This window comes from Cottoperca gobio, chromosome 11 (genome assembly GCF_900634415.1).
Source record: "Cottoperca gobio chromosome 11, fCotGob3.1, whole genome shotgun sequence".
NCBI lineage: Eukaryota > Metazoa > Chordata > Actinopteri > Perciformes > Bovichtidae > Cottoperca > Cottoperca gobio.
This window is the reverse complement of record NC_041365.1, coordinates 6,695,640-6,703,139: the sequence shown is the minus strand read 5'-3', so window position 1 is coordinate 6,703,139 and position 7,500 is coordinate 6,695,640. Positions and strand designations below refer to the sequence as shown.

At 38.3% G+C, this 7,500-nt stretch overlaps 1 long non-coding RNA gene across 1 annotated transcript; it reads right to left on the bottom strand.

The window, feature by feature from the left end:
* Positions 1-1,944: 1,944 nt before the first annotated feature.
* On the bottom strand, positions 1,945-7,235 carry LOC115016273 (uncharacterized). The gene is made up of 2 exons (XR_003833103.1): positions 7,187-7,235; positions 1,945-3,798 (listed from the first exon to the last, which is right to left on the bottom strand). It is a non-coding gene; the product is annotated as an uncharacterized LOC115016273 (long non-coding RNA).
* Positions 7,236-7,500: the final 265 nt, after the last annotated feature.

Here is a 7,500-nt window from a genome sequence, read left to right as displayed (position 1 = left end):
ACTCAAAGAGAAATTAAAGCTTTTATGTCCTCTGTCATTATGACCCTCTGACTCTGGATGTGTGCAAGTCTCTGACATGATATATAACTCAACATATTTAGATGTTTAAGCAGAACTGCAGAAGAAAGTAAAAGAAAAGCAGCAAATTCAACTTGATGGGGAAGAATAAAGGGAGGAAGGTGGGGAGAGAGACAGAGGGAGGAGACATTATGTGTGTGACTAGCAGTAGTACTTTGTGACATGCATCATCAGTCCTGTCTTCTCACTATATCTCCCTAATGAGGGCGCAGCAGGGTGTGTATATATGTGTGTGTGTGTGTGTGTGTGTGAGAGAGAGAGAGAGGGAGCAGTGAGTCTCCCTGTCAGAGTGACTAGAGGAGACTGTGTGTGTGTGTGTGTGTGTGTGTGTGTGTGTGTGTGTGTGTGTGTGTGTGTGTGTGTGTGTGTGTGTCTGTGTGTAATAGAGATAGAGACTAAATGAGCTCCTGGCGGGACTGACCCTCCTCACTTCTCACCGGTCCGTCAGAGAGACTGAGCGCTCCACTGGAGCATGGCCAAAAGCACCGTGCTGAATACTGAATACACACACACACACACACACACACACACACACAGATGAACACACTCAGGAAAAAGGCGTCTGAACAAGCCCCTCTGTATGTGAATATACTATACACACACACACACAATCTAAGAGACAAAACAGAAATACGCTGAGGTCAACGTGCATTTATGTTCACATGACGTCATGGTGCGGACAGAAAATGTGACAAGATGCACGTGTTTGTTTATGTCTTAAGCAAATACCCTGAGAGCCAAACGTAGCATGTTCCAAATGTGCAGTGTCGAGTTCACCAGCGATCATAATCATGATTCATGTCTCGGTAAACAGCCTCACATGTACGAGAACGTTTCCTACTGGCTTAATTGTGGGAAAGTGCGGCAAGATTTGCGTTTTCTGTATGTGTGTATTGTTGCATGTGCAAGTTTAGGGCTAAGTATAATTACTCTTGGTGACATCCCTCACATGACTAATGAGCAGGATTTGGGCGCGTGGCGTCTAGCTCATTTGTCACAGGATGGTAGGTAAAGCTTCAGTGCGTTCAACTCCTGTGGAACGCTGTTAAGGTCATGCTAAACGCTCATACAACCCTACTGCCTGATTAATTTCATGCGTTTGACTGCGCTGTGCAGAAGTCAGTGAAATGTCGTCAATTAACAGAGATATGCCACATGAGGAGTGTTGACGTCACACACATGTCCTTTTGTCATTGGTGTGGATTACCTCCGCTGTGCGTATCTCCAATCTACATAGCATCTCACTGAGGGAATCCTGCTTCAACATCCTCACGGTTACACTTGTTGACACAAGCAGCCTTGTTCTTGATTAAGGAAAGGCCATTACATTTAGACCAATACGTTACTATAGTCAATACAATTTAATAACCCATTACTGATAGAACACTGTTGTTTATATCTTGGAATTGAAGCGGCCTAAGGGTAATAATAGCAAGCTTAAATCCCATAAAAGTAAATAGACAATGGGATTTTTTTTATTCATTAACTTTTAAGACTTAAAGTAACGACTACATGTATTTAGCAGCTAAATATAAACCTTCACGGATAAAGAATTATGCAACATTTAAGCTAATGTCAGGTGTTATCTAAAGTATACACTTTGCTATTGTGTTTAAATTAAACACTTACTTCAGGTTCAGGTTCATTCTTCCTCTAATTCCTCTTGTTGTAAAGCACTTCGTGTTGCATTTCTTGTATGAAAGGTGCCACAAAAGTAAGGTTAATTATTAGTATTAATTATTGTTATTATTGCTAAAAGCAGAAAACCCAGAAACATTAACAACAAGCCTTGACTGTGATGTAGTCAGGGTCTGACACATCTTGGTTCACACTTAAGATATAATATAATTCATAGAAATAAATGTATTGAAAACTGAAAAGGTTCTTTAATCTTCTCCCGCATTATGCATCATTTATATTTTCTTACAAAGAGATACATGAAACCATGTAACAAAAACACACACAGAAAGACAATTCATAATATATCCCACAGTATCCCGTAACGAGAAAGCAAACCGTAAAATGTCCACATACTAATTCAATAAAAGCACTATTAAGAAAAGTAGCTTGCATCTCATCTTGCCAAACGTGGGTCTGAATAAATAAGTTGCGCTGTCAGATCCTTCCCATTGTGCGGATGTCAGAGCTCTCGTAGTTGGTAATGGTGACCTTTTAGATAACAGGTGTCAAGTATGAAGGTCTGTTAGGTCGGGCTATCTATTGTAACGCATGTCTTGGATGTATCAAGGCCAGATAAAAGCCACTTGGTGAGGGTACGGATGCATGCTTATCATAATGGTTTCTTGGACGTGTAGTTTTACTAGAGGTTAGGGAGGTCATGGGAGAAAAGAGGCAGAAACTGAAAGCTCAAAATAAGTCTCACATTTCATCTCGTCCACAGAACACAGCCAGGCACAGACGCAAGACTTGTTTTTAAAAAAAGGGACTCAGTGGTGGGGTGGGGTGGGGGGGGGGTTGATGATATGTCAGAGTCACAAGGCCTCTTGTGTATTTGGTATTGGCCTTTTATGCATTACACTTATATAAAAGAGTCATATCTAAGAACGATATCTAAGACTTGCCTTTTTAGACAACAGTATTGCTATTGATAGTTGGGGTGCGGAGGACAAACATGGAATAGAAAGTGATAACATGGAATATATTTTGCAATTTCCAAAAAAAAGAAAAGAAAAAAAAAGATAAATAGACAAAATAAAAGCTCCTGCTAACAATGAATCTCTGAAATAGTGAAAGCACTTGGACTGAGAGGCTTAATGGAAGGTCAGTCATTGCACCTTGCGGTACTGGTGCACAAAGAGCATTGATAAAGAGGCTTTGACAAACCTTCATACAATACATACATTTGACAGAAAGGAAAGTTATCAAGGTGTTCCTCATGAGAAACATACAGGCTCACCTTGATTCACTCTTCATTCATGTCGGTAATTTCCATTCAAATGAACGAACAGGATCATATTTGTAATGCTAATCCTGTGAATGTCTGTCTATGTGCTGCACGTCTCTGTGTGTTTGTGTGTGTGTGTGTGTGTGTGGCAGGTAGAATGTGTTGTTCTGTATTCTGCACACACATTCAATCAGGGCGAGGGCTTTGTGGATTCTAATCTCACACTTTGTGATCTCCAGATATACGGGAAGAGAGGTTTGTGCAATAGAATGTGAGGCAAGTGTTTGTCTCGATGTGACGAGAGGTTCAGGAGGAGATTTACATTTTTCTATTAGTGGAGAAAAACAGTGGGACGTGATTCCGCAGGATACGATTAACAGAGAAAAGAATAAAAAATAAAATCAGGCTCATTTTCTGCGCTGGATGTGGATTTTGCAGCAGAATGTTATAGAAGTGTGATGGAGGGAGAGGTCACTGACTTGCTTAGTGAAAGGGAAGCAAACACTCAGATGTAGACTCAGGGACAGAATAGAACAAACTTACACTCATGCATGTAAAGCTTGAAGAGTTATTGATGCATTGTCACATTTCTCCTGAAGAGGCACTTCATTGTCACCGGAAGTGTGTAAATAAAAGCTGACAGACTGCGTCCTCGTGTAGGAAGTGTAGAGACGAGACGTCGGCGGCACACCGTCCCATCTCTTATTAATCCACGTCCAGATCCAGGTTAATCTCGGTGCTCAGGTTGAGGTAGAAGAAGGCGTAGACACAGAGAACAAAGAACAACGATCCGCTGCGATGACCAGGAACGCATCCTGAGAAGGAAACAGAGAGGCTTTTATAAAAATACACCGTGGTCGAACTGCCTCCATCCCCTCGTCTGTCTTTCTGCACAGGAGCAGCTAGTCTTTGTGTGAATGTGTTGCATGGTTCTGTAATTACTGTGCTTATATTAGTATTGTTATGTCTTTTGCATAATATCTATTTATTAGCTTGTTTGAAAAGTTAATATTAAAAAAAAGGGATATTTGAGTGTGGTTTAAAAAACAAATGTAATCATAGGACTGTCAATCGTCACCACTTCTATTCAGCCATTAACGTGAAAATCTGCTTTTATACAAAGATGTAACCCGATCAAAAAACATTATATGAAAAACAATTGTAGTAAACATTTTCTTACATACAGCTGATCACACCATACAGGAATTATCACTGATGATGATGATGATAATAATATTCTCAATAAAAAAAATAAAATCAATATAATATCAATAATAATATATATATTAGTATATAGTATATTAGTACTATATAGATATCTATATATATAGTACTAATAATAAATAATATATATACTCTATATTATATAATATATATATCTAACTATCTATTCTTCTCTTCTATCTCCTATATAGAATTAGTCTATTCTATTATATCTCTCTCCATATCTATCTCTCTCTTATCATCGCCTCCTCTCTACTCTCTCCTCTCTATCTATCTCTTCTCTCTTTCTTTCTCCATCATCTCTCCTTTTTAATCGCTTCCTCTATTCTATCTACTTCTCTTTTTCCTTTGGCTATTCTCGTCTCTCATTCTCTGCTCAATTAGCTAGCTTTTCTACTCTTTTCTATCTTCTACTTACTTCTCTATCTGACTTTTACTCTTTTTCTTCTTCTCTTTCTATAAACATATCTCTCTATACTCATTTTTCTAACTTCTTCTACTCCTTCTTTTTTCTACTTCTATGACTCTTTAATCTCCTTGTCTATTTTTCCTACTCCTTTCTTTTTTTTTTTCTTTTTTCTTTTTATGCCTGTGATCCTCCATGTATCTATAGTTACTAATATATTCATGTCTTTTCCCTATTTATCTCTTCTTTTTCTATATTTTTGTCTCTCTTTTCTATTATTCCTATATCTTGCTAATTCTTCTCTATCTTATCTCCTCGTTGACTATACTCTCTCTCGAGGTATTCTCTATAATTCCCCCTACTATTCTATATATCATATTATTCTATTATTATTCATTTTAATGGTTTTTAAATGGTGTGATCAGCGTAATGTAAAAATGTTTAATACAATTGTTTTCATATAATGTTTTTTTGGTCCCCACAGTAGGTGTTCCAACTCTAATGACACAAACACTCAGCTGCTTTGAGACCTTCACTGTGGGAAATCTTTACCTGGTGAAAATGTTGTCAGGTTAAAACAACATGATGTCAGCTTAGTTATGACATTTGAAAGCTACAGTAGCTCCCATACACACGTTAAGGTTTAGATGCCACCTTAGGGACAAGTTTTCCAAAACTATTTATAAAATTGGGAGACTATTTGGGGTTCGCATAGTTTAGTCTGAGGAACGCGTGACATCACATCACATGCTTTCTGAAGAATTTATCAAATCGCTTCGGTTTTCTCCTTGATGCAGAGATTAAGTGAAACATAGTGTGGCGTAAAAACTGGATGGAGAAAAGAAATGTATCATATTTCAGAAACCAAGCATTTAGTTACCGCCTATAATATATATATATAGATATATATTATAATATATATATATTTATATACTATATATATATATATATATAATATATATAATATATATCATATAGAATATATCATGTATTATTATTATATATATATGATATATATATATAATGAGATACTATACGTCTGCAATCAGTCTCCACTGCTCTCCTGACAGTTTGACTGAGAAGTTAAACTTTCTTCAACAAAATGGCCTATTTTTTTCTTTTTTTGATTTTCTATGTTTAATGTCAAACAAATTGAGGCTTTCCAGAGGAGTGGCATTCAACTTGAAAAAGAGAATTTGGAGCGCTCGTTCATTATGTGGCTCTCACACGATTACAATCTTCATCAGCTGGAGTTTCATTAGGGCCACTCAGAGTATTGAACAATGCCAGTTTTCTTTTTTCTTTTTATCAAGAGAACTCATTAGCGGCAAACTTTCTAATCAACACTGGAGAGCTTGGAGAGCTTTAAAAAGGGTGTGGAGTACAGTCTGATTGAGGGTTATTTAAAAATAAATATTTGATTTGAACATGGAAATTAGTTTTTTAACATGCAAACTGGGCCACTACAACAAAAGGTGACATGGCAAGTGAAAGAAAACAAAAACAAAACACATATTCATTCATAACATCTGATTCTAGTCCTTCCATTTATAGATTCTTTAAGATCCCACCTTTCTAAAAATCTACCTGAACCATGATACACTAAAATCAGCCCTCTATGGCCTATATTCATGAGCACACACACACACACACACACACACACACACACACACACACACACACACACACACACACACACACACACACACACACACACACACACACACACACACACACACACACAGAGAGAAAAAGAGAGAAAAAACAAGTGAGAGATAACAAACGAGGCTCGAAACAAAACGAGGGGAGGTGGAGGACTAATAATAATTCCTATGCAATGAGTGGGGGGGGGGGGACAATTAAAAGGCATCACGGCATCCACAGTTATCTGTGTACATGTTGTAGTGCCTAGTCATCAGCAGCATTGGTCTTCATTAGCCTCAGCCCACATTTATCTACATCCCGGCAGCCTCCAAACAGCTTTAAGTCCTTGCTTAATTGGAAAACTTTTAAATTTCATGCACTTTAGTTTCATATATTAACCGCCAGGCTCCCACTGCTTGATTTACTTTTCTATTTTGCCTCGGCCTCGGAGAAAAGAGAACTGTTATCAAATCACGGAGGCTTGATTGTTTCCTGCTTTGTCCTTGTGTTCTCTCGCAGCTTTGAAAAACATGACGAAGAGAAGCGTCTGTAATGCTGCCGACAATATCGCAAAGAAGGTTTTGTTCGTTCTGATGCAGGTAAACAATTCGCTGAATTTGCAGCTGAAACAAAAGGATTCGTGAAGTCGCAATCCATTTTTTCTCTTTCTGTGCTTCAGGTTTCAGAGAGGAGAACAGCTGGTGACAGTGACTTGTCTATGAAAACAAGCTGGAGGGGTTTTGGTGAAAACACTTGAGTTGTAGGAAGCACCTGCACTTGATTGAGATCATTGTTTTCGAGGAGAGTGGCCAACTGTGCCGACTCTTGCCTTGTCCCACAAAAAAAAAAAACACTCGCAAATAAATGTATGTGCGCCCACTCACACATCCGCACATACTCAGACATAAACATACAGTCTCTCTGCCCACATTCTGATGGAGGCCCCTGGAGCGGTTCAAGCATCATCATCTTCATCATTGGCTCACTCCGCACCCGGCGGCATCTGCAGCACTCGTTGGCATGCGGGAGCTGGGTCCCCTGTCACCCTGGCGACAAGCCACTGCTCAGCAGACATCCCCTCATCTGTCCGCTTTTTTTATTCTCCTCGCGGCTTGTGTGCCACACACACAACATAGCACACATATATATATATATACTATATAATACACACTAGACATACATATATATATATATATATATACATAGCATATATATATATTATATATACATATATATATACATC